Source organism: Populus trichocarpa, chromosome 1 (genome assembly GCF_000002775.5).
Source record: "Populus trichocarpa isolate Nisqually-1 chromosome 1, P.trichocarpa_v4.1, whole genome shotgun sequence".
Lineage (NCBI taxonomy): Eukaryota > Viridiplantae > Streptophyta > Magnoliopsida > Malpighiales > Salicaceae > Populus > Populus trichocarpa.
In genome coordinates, this window is record NC_037285.2 from 2,912,088 (window position 1) to 2,934,651 (window position 22,564).

Consider the following 22,564-nt stretch of genomic DNA (forward strand, 5'->3'; position numbering starts at 1 on the left):
TCAACGTTGGACATCTCTCTTGATTTTCAAGTTAGTATCCCAAATCATTTTAACTCATTGTTTATACTAACGGTATCTCAAATTACAATTTTATATTTTTCATTACTAACTTCTCAATCAAAAAAAAAAAGATTTGATACATCATGAAATGAATTGATTTTGTGACGTTATCAGAAAAATAATAATGTGTATGATTGAATCTTTAAAATTTATGGTCAAGTCTTTGTTCATGTAGTTCAGCATCTTTTGTTAATCTTTTGCATTTAATAAAAGCTAAGGCATCAGTATGAAGGCCAAAAGCTGATAGCTTACCCTACATTTATTGGGTCCAATCGGAAAGTGAACATTGAGAAGAAATAATGCATCTTTAAAATTTATGGTCAAGTCTTTGTTCATGTAGTTCAGCATCTTTTGTTTCCATTATGTCGATCTTTTGCATTGTCGAGCAGAGAAAGATTAATAAAAGCTAAAGCATCAGTATGAAGGCCAAAAGCTGATAGCTTACCCTACATTTCTTGGGTCCTATCAGAAAGTGAACATTGAGAAGAAATAATGCATCTTTAAAATTTATGGTCAAGTCTTTGTTCATGTAGTTCAGCATCTTTTGTTTCCATTATGTCGATCTTTTGCATTGTCGAGCAGAGAAAGATTAATAAAAGCTAAAGCATCAGTATGAAGGCCAAAAACTGATAGCTTACCCTGCATTTATTGGGTCCAATCGGAAAGTGAACATTGAGAAGAAATAATGCATCTTTAAAATTTATGGTCAAGTCTTTGTTTATGTTCAGCATCTTTGTATAAATTTCATTGGATCTACTTTCGTATAGAAAACAAACAAACAAGAACTTTCATGTGGATATAAATCTCAGCTCAAATATAGCCTTCTGCACTTGTAATTGCTCAACCATTTTGTATTCAGAATATATTATTTATGCTATTCTCCCATGAAAAACAGAGACACACGTGTTTTACAGCGATTCAGCAAACTTTATTTTTATTATACAATAACAACGGGAAAAACCCAATCATCTAAATCACCATGTTTTAATATTTATTAGTGGTTCACCATGAGATGATGGAGTCCTGCCACTGTCAAAATCACCCGTAATTGATTTCGAAGCTGCATCCCAGTCATTGCTTGCATCATTCATGAGGGTTTTTTTTTTTCCTACATACTTTTACAGTTTTGTTGAATATTTGGCTCTTTTTGAGACAGTCCAGTTATCCTCTCCAACTCTGATGTGAAATCTCCCATTCAAGGTCGACTTTTCCCATTCAAATTCAAGCATCTTTTTGTAATATGAGCAACAAAGATAACTTCTTCGTTTTGATAGCCCTCCTTAACTCTAACATCAAGAATATCAAAGAGTTTATTAATATCTTTCATCAACGTAATAAAATGAATGGCTAAACTTCTACTTTCTGTTGGATTTGCAGAAAATAGAAAGATCTTGCTGTGATGTTTCTAATGCAACCGAAAGAGGCCGCATGCATCGATATAGGGTCACGGCCTCATCATGCATGCTCCACCAAGTTACCCTGCTCATCTTTTCCAATCCTTTTATTTAAAAAAATAAAAATGATCTCTCCACCCTTAATTTTTTACATCATTTTAACTCATTATTTATACTTATTCAATCACATCATCATTCTTTTCTTAGTATTAATCGTAACTCAAATTACAATTTTATATTTTCCATTACTTACTTGTCAATCAAAATATAGTATACATAATCTTTTAAATTGCAAACTCTCAATCAATTTCTAAACATAATTACATCATTAAAACACCAATATTTACACAATTACTTTTTCCAATTCCTTACTTCCATCATTTCACATTCAACCTACATAATCCCATATCTAGAAAATTTAATTAATCAAGAATCATAATCATGATTAAATATAATTTCATCATCATGCTACTATTTAAGTTTAAGCATCACATCATCTTTATATCCTCAAAACCTACACAATTTAGCCAAAATTCCACATTGACACCGTTCCAATATATTGCAGCAATAACTAACTACCTAGCAATCCCCATCACAACATTCCATATCGACCCAAGTATTCCCAATATCATTTTCAAATATCAAAATCACATAATTTAATCAAGTTTTTACATTCTCCTAAAATCCCTACCATGGCCCGCCACTTAGGGTCCCAAATTTCAAAAATTTAGTTTTTAATATCTTTAATTTAATCATTAACTATGTTATCTAACCCAAAATTAACCAATAACTAAACACAAACACACCAAAACCCTAAATTTCTAAATTTGAGGATTTTCATAAAAATTAACAAAAGAAAGTGCATTTAGAATAATAAAAACATCTTACCACAATCAATTAACCCAATTTATTAAGTACTTTGCAAGACATCCCAAGAATTTCTCTTTTCTCCTCCAATTTTGCATCTCTCTCTCTCTCTCTCTATTTTTTTCTATGCTCCCAACCTCTCAAACCCTCATTTTCTCAATCAATTTTTTATACCAATTACCCACTCATATACACTCTTTAATGCCAATTTGGTGAAAGAAAACAAGAAATTTCAAGAAGCCAAACCGTCGGCATTGTAGGAGAAAGAAGGTACAACTTTTTATTTACAACAATCCCACTATTTTAAATATCCTACATGTTATTTCCATCAAATTCTTGGCCCGGTAATTTTTCTAGAGCATATTTATTCTTTTATTTGTCCAAGGTTTTACACTGATTACTATGGACTTTCACCCCTAGTCATGACAAAATTTCTTTTTAATTTATTATTTTCACTATTAGAAATTTGCCTAACACCAACGGAATTACCGACTGAATTATTCTGTCGGTAAATTGCGGTGATAATTACCAACGGATACTATTCTGTCTGTAATCCAGTTGGTATATACCGTCGGAATAATTCCATCGGTATATACCGACTAAATTACAGATGAAATATATAGAATTAAAAAAAAAGGTAGGGACGTTGACATGACAATTTTTACGGGCGATTTTACCGATGGAATCACCGAGGGATTCAAACGCGGATCTCCATACAGCGACGTGACCAATTCACTGTCAGAAATGCTGACGGAATCATCGACATAATGAGTCCGTTGATGATTCACTCGGTAAAAGTGAATATATCACCACTTTGCCGACCCTCTCCTCCCCTATTTTTCCTTCTTCTTCCTCATCCCAACTCTCTCCTCCCCTCCCAAACTACAAACAACCCCCCCAAAAAAACCCCTCTTCTCAACACAAGTAATATTTCTTTAAGTTTAGATGCTGCTGGAGATCAATAATGGAAGGAGAGGGGGGGGGGAGATCTTTCTTTGCTCCCTATATTTGTGAGAAAAAAAATACCAATTGAGACAGAGAAGACTGCCTTAAAAGAGTAAACGAACTGTCCAAATCATTTGAAGCAAATTGAATGAAAAGTTCTCTCTCAATCTATCTATATATATATATATAATATGGTGGCCTTCCATATTTTTAATTCGAGTATTCGTAGGATTTAGAGCTAGGATGTTTCTTTCCAGCTTCCAAGGTTTGATTGATAATGTATAAATTCCACTAGACTATAAATTAAGACTCTCAAATTAAAGACGATTAGTCTAAGACTAAAGAGAAGAAACAGTAGGCTTTGAACCACTTAAATGTGTTGGAACTCAGAATAGAGAAATTAAAGATAATAGAAAGGTAGCGTGTAGACGACGATGCTATGAATAAAACAGGGGAACAAAGTCGTTTCTCTAGAGTGCATGCCAAGATCTTATTATAATGTGGAATATCCGGTAGATAAGTACTAATTAGAATGGACATATCTTTAGAAAGTAATCAGCAATCAACTAGCAAGCATAGTTCAAAAAGAGTTATATAGAGATTGCAAGATCGTGTTTAGTTAATGTTATAGGATGTAATGAACATTTACAAAAGGGAGAGGCAAATTTGAACAAACGAAATCTAAACAGTAATACCATCAAATGAAAGTTTGATTTTTTTTATAATATTAGCAAGTGTTTTGTTTTAAAATATTCTAGTCCGACTTGACTTGCAGTGACGAAGTACAGGACAATTACTTAATAATTTAAGTATTGTATTATCATAGAATTTTAAATAATGTAAGAGGAAGCTACAATTTTTTTCTTCTGTTTTATTTTTCAACAAAAAATAATAATCCATTATAACTCTTAAATTAAAGCTTATATATTTTGTCCGTTGATTAAATCAATTTTTTTATAGAAAATCTATATCATGGAGAAACTTAACCGAAATTTCCAACGTGAAATCTTTAAGTTATTGGACTGAGTGTTTCCGTGTGGACCCTAATCCTCATATTTTTCCCTTCATATTTTACAGTTTTGTTGAATATTTGGCTCCTTTTGAGACAGTCCATTTATCCTCTCCAATTCTGATGTGAAATCTCCCTTTCAAGGTCGACTTTTCCCATTCAAATTCAAGCATCTTTTTGCAATATCAGCAACAAAGATAACTTCTTCGTTTTGATAGCACCCCTTAACTCTAACATCAAGAATATCAAAGAGTTTATTATCTTCCATCGATCAACATAATCAAATGCATGGCTAGACTTCTGCTTTCTGTTAAGGACTTGCACAAAATAGAAAGATCTGCTGTGACGTTTCTAATGCAGCCGAAAGAGGCCGCATGCATCGATATAGCGCCACGGTCTCATCCTGCAATCGCTGCCAAGTTACCCCGCCCGTCTTTTTTGGTCCCTGATTTCTTTTTTAAAAATTGATCTCTCGAGCCTTAATTGTTAACTTTACATTAATGAAATTGTTTTTTTTTTTTCGCAAAACAGAGTATCAAATACTTTTCCTCAACATTATGGGATCCCATATAAAAGGAAAAAAAATCAAGGGATCTAAAAAAACAAAAAGAGCTAAATCTCTTCCATGATTATGCAATTTAGTCCTTGGTGTTTGCAAGAAAAGAAGCTCAACACTTGTCTAGTGTTCAAATCCAGTCACAATAGCTTTAATATTCTTTAATTCAATTTAATTTGATTTTATTTTTCTAAATGGAGCATCAACCAAGATTCAGTTTAATTTCCTGACGTCGTGAGCATCCAACACTAAGCCCTTTTAGGTTATACAACCCTATATTACAGAGAATCATGTAGGGAAGAATATTATATTTTTCTAAAAAATCTGATATAAGGTTCCTTCTCAATCAAGGCATAAAACACGTCCCCGCGCGCGCCTATATATATATATATATATATATATGGGCGCGCGCGGGGACGTGTTTTATGCCTTGATTGAGAAGGAACCTTATATCAGATTTTTTATTCCATTCAAACAAATAATTTATTTAATTTAATAAAATTCTAGCAGAGTCTACCTTACACAGGAACTTTATCTAAAATTTGCATAACGACAACTCAAACCACATTTGGTGTACACAACCAATGCTTAGGCAAATTCAGTCTTACTACTAAAAGAACTTCAATCACAGTTAATCTCCACATTCATGTAAAGTAGAATTTATAATATTGCTTGAGATTTATATCATTTTTTTATTTTTACATAATTAACATATATTAAAAGTTCTTGACATTTCATTATAGCAATTAACAATGAAATGATCTGGCTTTTTACAATTTGGTCCTCAAAGATTTTTTTTTACAATTCCATCCTCTAATATTAGGTTTAATAGATATTAGACTTTATAATTTGTTTTGATTTATATTTTATGGGGTTATCCTGGTCTTATGATCCAAGTTTGACAGGTTAACCCGAGTTGACTCAAGTAATTTTTTTTATTTTTTTAATTGATTTGTTTCTCAACTTTATCCTTCAATATTTGGTTGATTGAGAATTTAGCTTCATGTTTCTTTTATTTACTTTTTATGGGGTTATGATGGTCTCATGACCCAGGTCGCAAGTTTTATAGGTTAGCTAAATTGGCTCGGGTTTTTTTGTCCTTTTTTAATTGAATTTTTTTTTTCAATTTTGATCTTTCAATATTGTGTTGATTGAAAATTTAACTTTATATTTTTTTTTATTTCTATGCATTTATCTCGGGCTCATGATTCGAGTTTGGCAAGTTAACCCGGGTGGACTCGAGACTTTTTTTGTTTGTTTTCTTATTCATTTTTTTTTCATTTTAATCCTTCAACATTGGGTTGATTGAGAATTGTACTTCATTTTGTTTTTGCTTTTTATGGGGTTATCATGGTCTCATGAACATGGTCATGTAATAGCCGAGTTGCCTCAGTTTTTTTTGTCTTTTTTTAATTTTTTTCCAATTTCATTCTTTAATATTAGGTTAATTGAGAATTAGACTGCATAATTTATTTCAGTTTGCTTTCTACGAGGTTATTTCAGTCTCATGACTTGGATCACGAGTTTGGTCGGTTAGTTTGGGTTGACTCTTACATGTCCTTTTTTTAATTGATTTTTTTTCAATTTCATCCTTCAATATCAAGTTAATTGGGAATTCAGCTTCATAATCTATTTCAATTTTCTTTATATGCGGTTATCTCAGTCTCATGACTCAGGTTTAATAGGTTAACTCGTGTTGACACAACTTATTTTTCTAATTGATGTTTTTTCAATTTCATCCTTCAATATTATATTAATTGAGAATTGGGGTTAATAATTCATTTTTTTTTTTGTTTTCTATAGGGTTATCAAGGTCTTGTGGTTTCGGTTGAAGATTTGGCAAGTTAATATGAGTTGATCCAAGTAAATCCGAGTCGATTCAAGTAAATCCAAGTAGATTTCATCCTTCAATATTATATTAATTGAGAATTGAGCTTAATAATTTATTTATTTATTTTGCTTTCTATAGGGTTATCAAGGTCTCATGGTTTCGGTTGAAGATTTGGCAAGTTAATATGAGTTGATCCAAGCAAATCTGAGTCGATTCAAGTAAATCCAAGTACATCCAATATGTTGTCATCAAATTTTTTTTTTTAAAAAAGATATCGTCTTGATTTTTTTTAGTCATACTATATTTTTTACCGGTTGTTCGAGTTGTATTTGGACCTGTAAAGTCGACTATGTCACATCGAGTTAACCTTCACATAACGTTTTTTTTTAGAAAACTTGTTAGCAACAGCTGAATATATTTTTAAGTTCAACAAAAATTTGATACGACCTGCGGCGTAGCGCAAACAATTATCCAGTAAAAGGTAGAATAATTACTAATTAATTATTTTACTTGTAACAACTTGAAAATATTAATTTTAAACCTATGCATCAAGTTTAGTTACATGACATAAAGTAATAATTATAAAATTCTACCAATAATTTACTCAATAAGTTTTTGTTATTAAGAGTAACTCTAAATTTGTTCAATAAGTCTTCGTTATTATAACCGACTTTAGAATTATTCAAAATTTCCCAAGAAACACTTTGAAGCTCATGACACACATACACACATATATGAATCAATAAAAAAGTCGTTGAAATAACAATACTTCAATTAAAGAAGTAAAATGGTGGCTTATTAACACGACCAAAAGATTGATGTCTTCTCCCAAGTGCAGGAGTGTCGAAGTAATAAATAACCCGGCAAGACCGGGGTCGAACCACAGAGAGGTTAATTGTATAAATTATAATTAATAAAACAACAACAACAACAACAACAACAATAACAACAATAATAGTAACAGTAATAGTAATAGTAATAGTAATAGTAATAGTAATAGTAATAATAATAATACTCAGTATGTGGCGTTGTTATACCTGAGAATGATCTAAAAGATCGGGTCACAGGTTTCCAGCCTATATACTGAGTTTATGAAAAGATCAAAGAGATATATTATATAATATAAACAGATTTCTGATGCGAATGAACAAGGCAAGACCAACAATGTCAGGATCCTTGATCAAACACAGAGCATACTTAACGTACATAAAATATAACAAGAATGTAAATAATAATAATAATAATAATAATAATAATATTAGTAGTAGTAGTAGTAGTAGTAGTAGTAGTAGTAGTAGTAGTACTAATATTAATAAAGAAGAAGAGGAAGAAATTGATGAGAACTTTGAGATGGAAGATTAATGTAAAGATTAAACGATGATAAAAACAAATGTCAAGGTTAGAGGATCCACCAATGGTATTTCAAACAAGTATAGTATAAACTCTTATTACTCAATTTGGAAACCACACACAAAGGAGGTTCCAATCGGATGATTTGTCATTAATAGCTCATTATAAATTATTAACATGATCATATTAATTATCTTATTTACATAACACCAAACTTTTAAATATTGTCAGGAATTCATGATGTTAACTGATGTTAACAACAAATCAAGTTCCTTTCATAGCTCAGGTGTAGGTAATACCATACGGTTGGGCTATGAGAGTGCCAAGCATTTGTTGTACCAAGTGTTATACTACGCAAATCTAGATTAACCATTTAACAAGCAAGGTATTAAGAATTAGTAAGATAAAAAGATAAGACATGTTAATATTAAATATTAAGGTCCATGTTGAGTTTACACCATACTTGTTTTTACACCATTAGTGTAACCTTTTCACCTTGACATAATAAACTTAGCTAAACATAATGAAGAAGAGAAACATAAATAAACAAAACAAGAACATAAATAAGATACAAGTTAACTAAGGAAAGGAAAGGAAATGAAAAGCATAAACAAGAAATTAATGAAAGTAAAACTTAAGAATTACAAAAAATTATAAAGAGAGAAATAAAGAGCATGAACTTGATCTGAACAACCCCTAAATACATGGCAACTGCCTCCTTTTATAGGCCAAAATTCGGAATTATTGATTTGATGACTAATTGTTGAGTGGGTGGCCAACTTTTGACTTTGTGAAAATCCTTATCTTCTTGTCTGAATAAAACGAAAATGCTAACATCAGAACTGGGTCCACTTGAAAACATGAAAGTTGTAGGAAATTGACTCAGATTTCCAGGAAAAAAAATGGAGGTGATTTAGACTTCTAGAACTCCAGATATGGGCTAAACACTAAACAGTGTTCGGGCTGCAGGACAGATTCGGACTTCTCCGTTGTTGCTTTAATTTGGAATTGAAAACGGCCTTCTTAGATCTTGATGAAAACATGAAAGTTGTAGGCCTATGTCTTACCAAATCTGTGTAAAAATGTGAGATCATTTGGACATCTAGAACTTGAGATATGACCCAATTACCGAACAGTGTTCCAGTTTGGACTGCACCAACATCTCTTTTCTAAGTTTGACCCTCTCTTTGTCCTTTCAATTTCCATACTTGAACTCATCAATGAATCCTTTGATTTATGTGATAGGCCTGCATTTAAGATGAACATTTACCATATATTAAAGCATTTTATAGTATTAGACTTGTTATTATCAAACATGCTTTAGTTAAGGAGTTATTGATACTTTAAGTGCAAAATGATGATATAAAACCTTGATAAATATGCACTTTTAAGTACTAATCACACCCCCCAACCAGCTTATTACTAGTCCCTAGTAATCAAAGCGTTAAAATAGAAAAACAATTTGCAAATTTCATAAAGCAAGGCATTCATCATTCAACTTCCATTAATCTATCCAGATAAACAAACTCTCATTAAATTCATATATCTGCTCAATACCTCTTAAACAAGATATTACTAAACCTTTCTTTTGTGCTCAAAATATCAACATATAGTTATGGGGCTTTACTTGGAAGAAAAACAAATTTTTGCTCCAATGTTTAAGGTTAACTTCCTTGGGTTAGGATTATTATCTTTTTTTTTTATACACATATATCTTAAAACACAATGCATCTTTAACTCATGTAACGAGTTTTCAGCTAATGACTCCCAGACCAGTTGGTTTTAGGGCATTAGGTGTTGAGACACCCCTACGAGCTTAGTAACTCGGGTTGCAGATACTGATATGTAGATAGTGCAATGTTTGATTCCCTTAAGCTTTTCTCCTCAACCCATGTAACAAGCGTTGGGCCAATAGCTCCCAAGTCAGTTGACTTTAGGGTATTAAGTGTTAAAACACCCCTTCGGGCTTAATTGCTTAGGTTAGGGAGGCTACGAAACCAAACTTATCTACCTTTTTATTATCATTATTTTTTTTTTTGTTTTTTTTGTATTTTTTTGTTTTTTTGCAAATTATATACTATCCATTTCCCTTAGTTGTTACCTTTAACAAAAGAACATAAATAATGTAATAATCCAATGTGCAACCCACAATCATATGTTAAAGTGTGTGTGTGAAAATGAAGATTTCAAAATACTTGTTAAATGAACATATGAGCAGAATCAAGTGCTAACAATACGAGAGTTTGTAAACCTGAATATTTCAAGAAGTATTATGATAGACCTTGTTAAGAATGTTTACTAAGATGCGTCTCAAGAGTCACTTTAACAAAAGAACTCCTTTTACTCTGCCATCCTAGTAACAACAGTTTGGCAAGTAGTTTATGAAATAGAAAACACAGTTTTTTTTTTTTAATATATCAACTACTACCCTTTCCCCCCATCCAAAATGAGACATTGTCCTCAATGTTGTAAGGTCGAAAGATAGAGTATAGAAGACATCACCTGAAATAGCGAACACTGAGAAACCTGAAACACACTAAAAAAAAAACACAATAATAAAACCAAAAGACGCAAATATTTACAAACGCAGGCTCAAATCCAATCTAATCTTTTTACGGCTTTCCTTAGTTGACCAATTTATGCGACTTATGGAAGGATTAATTACAGGGATGAAAGATTGTAGTTGGTCAATCAATTGTTCAGCAGTAGCAGCAGAGATTATGATTTGTCGTGCTGAAGATGTTAGAAATTCCTGTTCCACAGCATGATCAAGAAAAGACAACAACTTATCATAAAAACCATTAACATTTAACAAACCAATGGGTTTATGGTGAATGTGTAGTTGGGCCCAAGAGGAAATATGAAAGATCTCTTCCAATGTGCCCAGACCACCTGGTAAGGCAATGAAGGCATCAGCATGGTTAAACATTGCATTCAGTCGATCAGACATTGTGGGGACCTGTAATTCCTCTCCAATTGTTTTTCCAATGATGTCCCCTTGTGCTAAAGCTTTGGGGACTACCCCCAAAACTTGACTACCTCCTAAAAATGCAGTTATTGACACTCCCCCCATTAACCCAAGGCTCCCTCCTCCATACACTAAATGAATCTTTTGCTCAGCTAGTACCTGACCAAGATGATTTGCTGATTCTAAAAACTCTTTTTCTTTCCCAGGACTGGATCCACCGAAAACACAAATATTGTTTATGTGATTACTTGAGGAACCTGCCATTTCTACACACTTCTGTATTTGATGAATGTATGGGTTGGGTAGAAATGAAGGGAAGGAAAAGAAGAATTTATAGATGAGAAATTGAAAATGCAATCATACCACCTATATGTAGGCCAGCCGTAGTCTCACTCTCTTTCTCTCTCTTTATTTATTTATTTATTTTGAAAAAGCATGTGTATGTACATGTAGTTGTGATTGTGGCTCACATTATTCCTAGTTTTACGTCCAAGAACGGCTTAAACGCCCTCTATGGGTCGGGGATAGGCTTCCCATCCAGTTTTCTTAAAAACTGGCAAACAGGGTCTTTTTTAGTCAGATTCCCAAGACTAAGTCGAGCATGTTCTTTATGGAATTGTGGCCATAAATCATGAATTGCACGATGCACATCTCCACTAGGGTGCGTCTCAAGAGTCAATAGAAGATCATCTAAAGACCCCTTACTCAGGCCATCCTTAATGAATTGTATTTTATCTTCACGGTTTACAGATATCATTCCTAAAGAATGATATGTCGCATTACAAGTCCATCTGGCACATCGGTGACAGACTTTCAGTCGTTTTGCACGACGTTTCTTTGCAAAAGTGCTCTTACCTGTTCCAGGCATGTATGAAATGAAAGAATTGGAGGACTCACCTGATAATCGGACCTTTGCTTCAATTAGCCACCGAATATCTTCAGGAATTCCATGGTTCATTAACAACCTCAATCTTTCACACCTAGTGTTGCTACCCAATTTTTGACCCATGTTTTAATAAATTTTCAGAAAAAAACAAAAATAGCAAAAAAAACAATGAAAACCCAAAAAATGCATTTTTGATATATTTGCATCGTTTTTAGCATTTTCAACGTCATCTCAAAAGAATTTAAATTTTTAAAGGTATTTGGAACGCGTTCAACTTTTAACGCGTAAATTTTATGATCACTGATTTTCCTTGTTGAGTTGACGTTGATATTGCTCGCTTTCAAAAATACAAAAAAATAAGAAAAATCAAAATTTACAAAAAAAGAGGAAAAGAGAAGGAAAGGAAAAGTTGAGGGACTAATTTGAAAACCTAGCAAAACTTTTCCTATAAATACCATGCTACACTGAATTTTTAAAGGGGGGGCAATTTTGACAACATCAGAAAAAAATACAAAAATACCTAACCCTAAACCCATCTTTTTCTCTAGAACCGCCGCCCCCCCGGTTGAGAATTTTCTTCCCCTTTCACAGCCGCTCCCCCCGGGGTCCAACACCATTTTTCATCCCTCTCTTTCGGCTGAAAATTAGGGGAGGAGCCTAGACAGCAGCCCCACCTTCTTTTCCATTTTCCAGCCGACAGGAGGCCGTTCCCTTTGGCTTTTCTTCTTCCCCACAGCAGCTGGCAACAGGACTGATGGTCCCCGGTCTCTCTTCCTTCCCCGCTGCCCCCCCTTTTCCTTCATTAGGACCAGACCTCACGGCAGAAAAGGGGGCCTGATTCTCTTCTTGCTCCTTCCCACAGCAGACTGCAGACAAGCCTCCCTTGAGGAGCACCTTTCCTTTCTTCTCCTTTTGGGGAGGACATCCGAACACCCTCCTCCCTTGCTCTCTGCCAAGACAAACCAGACCAGCCTCCCCTCACAAATCAGCCTCCACCGTAGCCCCATCTTCCTCTCCCCTCTCCCAGCCGGTTCCACTCTCTCCATCATCTGCTGACAGCCGCTCTAGCTGCCGCCTCCCGTGGCCTTGGGAAAGCCAATCGGAGAGAAACCCCCACAGACCCAGCAGTGCCGTCCACACTCCCTCGGCCAGCTATCAACAGCAACGGAGAAGCAGCTCCACAGAACCGGCCTCCACCGAGCCACAAATCTTCCCCCCTGGTTTCGATTTTCTTTTCCAGCCGACCAACCCCACAGAGGCGCCTTCTTCATCCAGCAGCACCCAGCCACTCCTTCCTCCTCTGCTCCTCCAGCCGCTCACAGCAGACGCCCAACCAAGACCCTCTCCTCAAACAGATCTTCACCGCAGCTTCAACAGCCCCAACAACACCTCCCGCGGCCTCCTCAGCAGTGACAGCCTCCACAGGAGCAAGCCGCCGCCTTCCAGCTTCTTCACCGGCCAACAGCAGTCCTCCTTCCTCCAGCGGCGCCCACAGAGGCAGCCCCACTCCCATCCGAGAACCGACCGCCGGATCTGCAACCGGCAGAGAAGAAACGAACCAAAAGGAAGGCAGAAAACAGAAGTGAAACAAAGGAAATAAAAAACTAAAATCTATTGTTTTGCGCGTTGCTTTTCTTGTTCTGCAGGATGACGACAGTTTAGGAGGACAGAGGGGGGGAGGAAACCTTCCCGAGCCCCTGTTTGTTTTTTTCCAGCGGCGGCGCGTGGAAGGACGCGCCGCCACTGTTCATACGGGTCCAAAAGGTTTCCCTGCACTGTAAAGGATTTATAGGGGTCTGTTTTGTAATTTTTAAAGTGTTTGATGTAATTTTTGTTTAGTTGTTGAATTTTTACAATCTGTATTGTGTATGTAAAAAAGAGAAGAAAAAATGCAGTAAAGAAAAAGAAGAGAAAAAAAATACAGTGAAGGTGTATGTGTGTGTTTATATTTTTTTTTATGGATGTTTTTTTTTTTTTATGATAAAATTGCAAAGATTAAAGAAGAATTTAATATTTTGATTTGCTCACGGATAAAGAATTATGAACTTACATGTAAGTCGTATTTCTAAAATTCGATGAAAGAACAGAATTTTTAAAACTTCTTTAGCACATCAAGTTCACGAAGCAGCTTACCTCAGGTAGGGTGTGTTGGGGGTGCTAATACCTTCCCTAACCACAATCAGTCCCTTACTCGTGAATCTCTGACAAGACCAGTTGATCCGGTTTCCTAGTAGCCTTCCATAAATTACTAGGTGGCGACTCCAATGAACCAATCAAATCAAACAATAAACGAAAAATCGCCAAGCCGATGCCGCGCGGATTTTTTGACGTGCGACAGAATGACAATTCCACTGGGGAAGGTATTGTTTCTGACGATATTGGACTAAGCTTTGTGTATTTGATGTGTTTAAGTTTTTTAGCATTTTTGTCTTGTTTTATTTTTGTTTTATTCATGCATTTTGTAGAATTGTCTCATGCATCATATATTTTAATTTTTTAAAGCACACACAAGCTTCAGGTTAGGAGGGGGACTAGCAGCTTGCCTTATGACTTGAGTCAAGGTTTAAGTTTGTGTAAACCCCAACTCTTTGCTGAGTGTTTAGACTGATAGTGATTGGTACATGTGCCATCCCACTATCTGCTGAACCCCCATATTGCCTTTACAAGGGCGATCACTGGGACAGCGAGAGACCCTTTTTAGAGACCAAGTAGTAAACCTACCTTTTGTTCACATAATGAATAGAACCTGTCCTTAGGTTGTATGTGCTATTTTTTATTTGCATCAGGGCAAACCCTTCTTGAAGCATCTTGAACTCAAGACTTTTGGGTGACCCAATGGCCATCACTCAGAAAATTTTCATTGTAGAGTTTGGGCAAGAATCAAGATTCTTGTTTCATCATACAAGAGTTACGACCATATGTCACCCCTCGAAGGGCGAGTTCATCATATAGATTACATGTCATACATTTATCATGCATGTACTAGGATAAAAATAGGTTCCCCGTCCGAGCTTTGCTACACCTGATTGAACAAAGATGATGGGAAATGAAGAAAGGGGTCAGAAAGAGGCTCATTGTCAAAAGAAAGTTGAGAGCATTAAAGGTGAAGTAGCTAGACTCAGATCTGCTTGAACAAGTGTTGAGATTCAAATGGAAAGGGAATGTCTGCACAGTCTTCTGTAGAAACACTGCTTTTCCACGTCCCATTGAAGCTGCACCTATCCTTTTCAGTCATGAACAACGACAACAATGCCTTTAGTCAGCAACTAATGACAACTTTTGTTCTTGGTTAGCCGCCCTGTTAATTGTTCATCGCCTCCACATCTTTCAATGACACCAAATAATTGCTAGCCTTCTGTGCATGGTGCATTGGCCTTCTTTGAGGTTACCCTTACTGTGAGCATAATTCCAGTTCAGCGGCACAAAATGTAAAAAACCATGATTATACACTGAACTTCTATGTGGCAGAGCTCTCTCTGTAGAGATTTGTTTGTGGATCTGCCAGTGGGGAATGCAAGAGGGTATGTAGTAGTTTCATATGCTTTGGAACTTTCTCCCACCAGTGGCACCAGCAAAACATTGTAGTAGGCAGAAGAGTCAGACCTGGTCTGAAAATATTAGCAGTCGTCGAACTTCAATGTGGCAGAGCTCTCTCTACAAAAACCCGTTTATGGCTCTGAAAGTGGGGAATGCAAGAGGGGATGTAGTAGTTTTCAGACGATATGAAAATTTACCCCACCAGTTTCAGCATCGAAACACTATAGTGGGCAGAAAAGCCAGACCTGGTCTGAAAAATATGAGCAGACATCAAACTTCATCATGGCAGAGCTCTCTCTGCAGAAATCTGTTTGTAGATCTGCAAGTGGAGAATCCAAGAAGGGATGCAGTAGTTTCTGATCATCTATAATTTTCTCTCATCGGTGTTATCTTGAAAATGCAAAAGTAGGGAAAAGAGACAGGCCTCGGCTGAAAAATAGAAAGAAGATTGAAACTTCAACAGAGCAGAGCTCCCTCTACAGGTGTCTGTTTGCTGCACCGTCAGTGAGGAATCAAAGAGGAGACAAAGGAGTTTTAGATTCATCAGGTTCTCTTCCAGTTTTGACAATGTGTGATTCCACACGTCGGTAATGGCGATGCCACATGTTTCTGGGCACTACCAAGATTACCAAGCTATTGAAAGGTTTCCGACAACCCTCAACCAACCACAACAACATTGAAATATTGACATGAAGTTGTGTGGATTGCCAAAAGAATTGAGCTAGCTATCAAGAGAGGAAAGATTGAAGGATCTACCATGGATTCCATAACAGTGATGAGAGATGAATCAGAAGATGACTCTCAATTGAGAAAACTCAGTCATTTTGCCTTGCCATAACATCAAATGCTCAAATGTCTTTGCCAAGATTGACATTCATCTGCCACTCAAGTTTGTCGACCAGCATCTGTTAGATTCCAGACTTGTTGCACCCACTTCGATAAATTTGCATGCAACCACCGTGGTATAATTCAAACCAGATGTGAATATCATGGAGGGTTCCTGGACCATTTCAATTGAACAGACACGAGTTTCAAGAATCGAGCTGAGTTTGTGAAAGATGATGTCATCAATCATTTTGTCACCAGAACATCATCAGAATAACAAGTGATCGAAGTTGCTCGGCAAAACACAAATATGGCCAGAAAAGCTGATCCAAGAATGGTGTTGAATTGTCCATCATTTTATTGTGGAGTTGTCATTCCGTATTTTGTTTTGGGGTCACATCTCATCCTTGAATGAAACATGTCTTTTCTTTGTCTTTTTGTTGTTTTGAAATTAAGAGATGCTTCTTTCAAAGGGTATTTTGACAAAAATATTTTTTTTGATCAAACTCCAACATACAAAATTAAAGCTAGTCAATCCTGAAGATTAAAAGTGTTTTGATTGCGGAAATGACTCGATGCTTGAAAATGACATGAGGTGACCAAACAATTTTGAACTCATACCTCCTGAAACTGAGCCACACATCATGTAGCTAAATTTTAAGTATGCATAATGACATGTAGTGGATTCAGTAGTCATGGACTCGTGAATCATGATTCTTACAAGTCCAAATCAGTATATTGGATGAGGTCAAAATTTATCGATTCTAACCGACCTTGCTTGAAATGAGAAAAGGCCATCTTTGTTATCCTTTCACATTTCTTGAAATATGATCCCTTGCGGTCTCCATTTGAGCCTGATAGAATATTTTTTTCAAGAAAACCCTGACTAGGATCACACCCCGCACTGGGGGCAAATAAGAAAAGACAAAAGTGAAAGAGAAGGCTTAGAACAAAAGTCCAACGTTTGAGAGAGAGTTAAAAGAAAGAATACCTAGATTGGGGGCGTGTTAGAAAACTATGAGAAATGCTATGTGAAAGCCATGACCTTTGGCATCCATGATAAAACCCCTGAAGTTATCAGATGATTGAGATTGGTTATTCATCAAAGAAAAAGTTGGATTGGCATATAACCTATGTTAAGAGAATTCTGATATTTAAGGTTAATAAAGTTATATGTCATTTCCTCTACAAACACAACAATAGAAAAAGAGTTGATGAATAGTTTGATGTTGATCCTAGGTCTTTGAAACCCTCAAACACCTTTTGAGCCTGAATTTTCCTTTCTTTCATAAGCCATGAACCATAGCCTGCATTACGTGCTTTAAAAAGCCCTTTTTAATCAAGTAAGCAATCTAAACCGATAAATGGCGATCTCAAAACTTGAAGAGTTTTCCATAAGAGTCATAGATTCATGAATCAAGCTACGGATTATTATGCATGCTGATAAAATTGGTGCTGAAAAAGAAAACAATCTTTCTTAATGAATTCTCAAGTTTTGACTTGAGCCTTTTGTTTTCCGTGAAATTCACATAAGGTCACCTCATCGCAGACCATCAAAAGATATACCCAAGATCAAAGATTAAAACTGATACAAAGAACCATGAAAAAAGACATTTTAATCTTACAACGGGTCATTTCTGTTTTCAAAATACAAGACAGTCAAAAGATTACATTGAATAGTGTGTGTTGGGTCTTTGACCAAAGAAGCTTGATTTCCAAAAACACTTTCAAAAATTGACATCTCTTTGATTTCATTTCAACAATTAAACTTGAATATGACATGATCGTTGAAATATGAGATTTGATTCTAGAACAAGAAAGATTGTCAAACAAGAAGAATATTGATCAAATTGGCAAAACCCATGATCGAAATGACATCAACATATTTGGACACTCCTTGAAAAGTTGACCACTTGGGGGCAATACAGTGGACCCTGAGAAGAAAAACAAGCAGTATGTAGATCGGCTGGGGGCAATGAAAGATGATCAAATGATGAATCAATGCACTGAGGACAACGGTGTTTAAAGAAAGCTAATCAGCAGAACAAGCATTCAAATCATTACTGGGGGCAATGTTGTTCAAAGATAGTCCATGATCTAGTAAACCCCGACAACAATCGGGAAAGCAAAGATGTACCTGAAGGACACCTTCATATCATCATCTTTTGAAACATGGCTAGCGATCAATGAGGATACACGAATGAATTGAATAGCGAAAGGATGCACACCACCAAGACTGATGGTGGAACAATGGTGTACTTGAAGGATAATTTCATATTATCATCTCCAACATGGCTGACTTTTGAACGATGTCATCATATAATTGCATTTGAATGGATGTCAGAAAGATGCACCCACCAAGATTGGCCGTGGGACCATTTGTTTTAAAGCTCAAATGCGCACTTCACCGCATGAATATGGGTGATGAACATCATTGATGATGTTAACGCATTTCCTTTCATGATCTGATTTGACAAGCTAAGAGGAATCCATAGAGAAGAACATTGAGTTTACAACGATGAGCCTTTTACTGCAAGGTATGAGATCCATGTCTGGATGACCTGACAGTTCCAAAAAGGCTGGTAATAACATATACTTGAAAAGTATTGTTTCAACTAGAGGCAAGTTCATGACTGATTAACAATCTTGATGAGTTGGCATGATGCACACAACCAATCAGAGGATAATTCTCAGAAGAATCCAGGAGAGAAAATCCTTCATGATGAATCAAGCAACACCACACTTGGGGGCAGAGTCAAGCTTGATAAACAACAAGAGCAGTAATCATTGTAGACAGCCCGAGATGGGCACTGCACTTACATTTGAGTGGAAGGCTAGCATACGAATGAGCCAGTACATGGGAAGAGCAAAGAAGGCTTTGGTTAGCAAACAAAGGCACCCTATGATGATGGATCATCAAAGGGGGGGGCCTATATTTCACATCAGGTAAGGATGCATGCATGTCATCTAACCTCAAAGCATTGCACATACTTGTGATTTGTTACAGAAAGATCCTCAATGAAGTCCAGCAAGTTTGTGGACAAAGAAAGAATCATTGAGTTGATGAAGACAAAGAATCGGTTTAGATCCTGGAACAAGAAGAGAATGAGATGAACCCTGCCAGTAGGAGAATCTCAAAGAAACAAGGAGATTAACCCCGTCATCAAGGAGTCTTCAAGTCAACCTGCAACCAGAAGGTGCCAAGTTTCTCAGCCTTGTCCTGTCAGGACTGCTCCAACCAAGTCTTTTTGCCAGGTAAGTCACATTCTATCTTTGGGTAGGTCACCCGTAACAATGAGACCATTTTTTTTGAAAAAAAAAACATAATTTTTTCTGGGTAGGTCACCCATCACAATGAGACCACCATCTTCCATTTGGGTAGGTCACCCATTATAACGCGACCACTTCACATTTTTTCTATCTTCCACCTGGGTAGGTCACCCATTATAACGCGACCACTTCACATTTTTTCTATCTTCCACCTGGGTAGGTCACCCATTATAATGAGACCGCACTTCACATTCTTTCCACCTGGGTAGGTCACCCATTATAACGCGACCACTTCACATTTTTTCTATCTTCCACCTGGGTAGGTCACCCATTATAATGAGACCGCACTTCACATTCTTTCCACCTGGGTAGGTCACCCATTATAACGCGACCACTTCATATTTTTTCTATCTTCCATCTGGGTAGGTCACCCATTATAATAAGACCGCACTTCACATTCTTTCCACCTGGGTAGGTCACCCATAACAATGAGATCATTTTTTCTGGGTAGGTCACCCATTAGAATGAGACCATTCTCCATCTTTTTTTACTTGGGTAGGTCACCCATTATAATGAGGCCATTCTTCCCCCTGGGTAGGTCACCCATAAGAATGAGACCACTCTTCCCCTTTTCCACTTGGGTAGGTCACCCATCACAATGAGACCATTTTTTCTGGGTAGGTCACCCATTAGAATGAGACCATTCTCCATCTTTTTTTACTTGGGTAGGTCACCCATTATAATGAGGCCATTCTTCCCACTTGGGTAGGTCACCCATAAGAATGAGACCACTCTTCCCCTTTTCCACTTGGGTAGGTCACCCATCACAATGAGACCATTTTTTCTGGGTAGGTCACCCATTAGAATGAGACCATTCTCCATCTTTTTTTTATTTGGGTAGGTCACCCATTATAATGAGGCCATTCTTCCCCCTGGGTAGGTCACCCATAAGAATGAGACCACTCTTTCCCTTTTCCACTTGGGTAGGTCACCCATCATAATGAGACCATCTTGTATTTGGGTAGGTCACCCGTCATAATGAGACCATCTTTCATTTTGGGTAGGTCACCCGTCATAATAAGACTACACACACATTTTTTAGTTTTGGTTTAATGAGGTCGCCAGATGGGATCTCATGTAGCTTTGGTTAAAGGAAATCGCCAGATGGGATTTCAGGTTGACCGAGCTACACACATTCTTTGGTTTTGGAAAAGGAGATCGCCAGATGGGATCTCAAGATAAAAAAAAAAAAAGAGAAAGAAAGAAAGGAAGAAGAAGAGGAAGAAAAGAGAAGGAAGATAGAAAAAAAAAAGAGCAAGGCCTTTAGATGAGTGGATATTGAGTGACAGAAAAACAAGTTTTTCTTTACAAAGCTTACTATGCAAAACATTGAGGTGTTTTGCTTCGTAAGCATTGTAAAGAGGGGGCCTCTGTTGCTACCCAATTTTTGACCCATGTTTTGATAAATTTTCAGAAAAAAACAAAAATAGCAAAAAAAACAATGAAAACCCAAAAAATGCATTTTTGATATATTTGCATCGTTTTTAGCATTTTCAACGTCATCTCAAAAGAATTTAAATTTTTAAAGGTATTTGGAACGCGTTCAACTTTTAACGCGTAAATTTTATGATCACTGATTTTCCTTGTTGAGTTGACGTTGATATTGCTCGCTTTCAAAAATACAAAAAAATAAGAAAAATCAAAATTTACAAAAAAAGAGGAAAAGAGAAGGAAAGGAAAAGTTGAGGGACTAATTTGAAAACCTAGCAAAACTTTTCCTATAAATACCATGCTACACTGAATTTTTAAAGGGGGGGCAATTTTGACAACATCAGAAAAAAATACAAAAATACCTAACCCTAAACCCATCTTTTTCTCTAGAACCGCCTCCTCCCTTGAGGAGCACCTTTCCTTTTCCAGCCGACCAACCCCACAGAGGCGCCTTCTTCATCCGGCAGCACCCAGCCGCTCCTCCAGCCGCTCACAGCAGACGCCCAGCCAAGACCCTCTCCTCAAACAGATCTTCACCGCAGCTTCAACAGCCCCAACAACACCTCCCGCGGCCTCCTCAGCAGTGACAGCCTCCACAGGAGCAAGCCGTCGCCTTCCAGCTTCTTCACCGGCCAACAGCAGTCCTCCTTCCTCCAGCGGCGCCCACAGAGGCAGCCCCACTCCCATCCGAGAACCGACCGCCGGATCTGCAACCGGCAGAGAAGAAACGAACCAAAAGGAAGGCAGAAAACAGAAGTGAAACAAAGGAAATAAAAAACTAAAATCTACTGTTTTGCGCGTTGCTTTTCTTTTTCTGCAGGATGACGACAGTTTAGGAGGACAGAGGGGGGGAGGAAACCTTCCCGAGCCCCTGTTTGTTTTTTTCCAGCGGCGGCGCGTGGAAGGACGCACCGCCACTGTTCATACGGGTCCAAAAGGTTTCCCTGCACTGTAAAGGATTTATGGGGGTCTGTTTTGTAATTTTTAAAGTGTTTGATGTAATTTTTGTTTAGTTGTTGAATTTTTACAATCTGTATTGTGTATGTAAAAAAGAGAAGAAAAAATGCAGTAAAGAAAAAGAAGAGAAAAAAAATACAGTGAAGGTGTATGTGTGTGTTTATATTTTTTTTTATGGATGTTTTTTTTTTTATGATAAAATTGCAAAGATTAAAGAATTTAATATTTTGATTTGCTCACGGATAAAGAATTATGAACTTACATGTAAGTCGTATTTCTAAAATTCGATGAAAGAACAGAATTTTTAAAACTTCTTTAGCACATCAAGTTCACGAAGTAGCTTACCTCAGGTAGGGTGTGTTAGGGGTGCTAATACCTTCCCTAACCACAACCAGTCTCTTACTCGTGAATCTCTGACAAGACCAGTTCATCCGGTTTCCTAGTAGCCTTCCATAAATTACTAGGTGGCGACTCCAACGAACCAATCAAATCAAACAACAAACGAAAAATCGCCAAGCCGATGCCGCGTGGATTTTTTGACGTGCGACACCTAGCACGGTAAATTTTTGTAATCGCATTCTGAGGCAGAGCGGGAAAATACTTTTTCAATTTTTCAAA

General features: G+C 36.6%; 2 protein-coding genes and 1 long non-coding RNA gene across 3 annotated transcripts in view; 1 reads left to right on the top strand and 2 right to left on the bottom strand.

Annotated features, from left to right (window-relative positions):
* The window catches only part of LOC7476788 (wall-associated receptor kinase-like 22), a 151,579-nt gene that overhangs the window by 102,103 nt on the left and 26,912 nt on the right, over positions 1–22,564 (bottom strand). The gene's annotated exons all lie outside the window — the stretch shown is intronic.
* The window catches only part of LOC112328040 (wall-associated receptor kinase-like 22), a 97,246-nt gene that overhangs the window by 37,552 nt on the left and 37,130 nt on the right, over positions 1–22,564 (bottom strand). The window lies entirely within an intron of this gene.
* LOC127905668 (uncharacterized) lies at positions 12,350–22,119 on the top strand. Its single transcript, XR_008059958.1, has 2 exons — positions 12,350–13,630; positions 21,928–22,119. It is a non-coding gene; the product is annotated as an uncharacterized LOC127905668 (long non-coding RNA).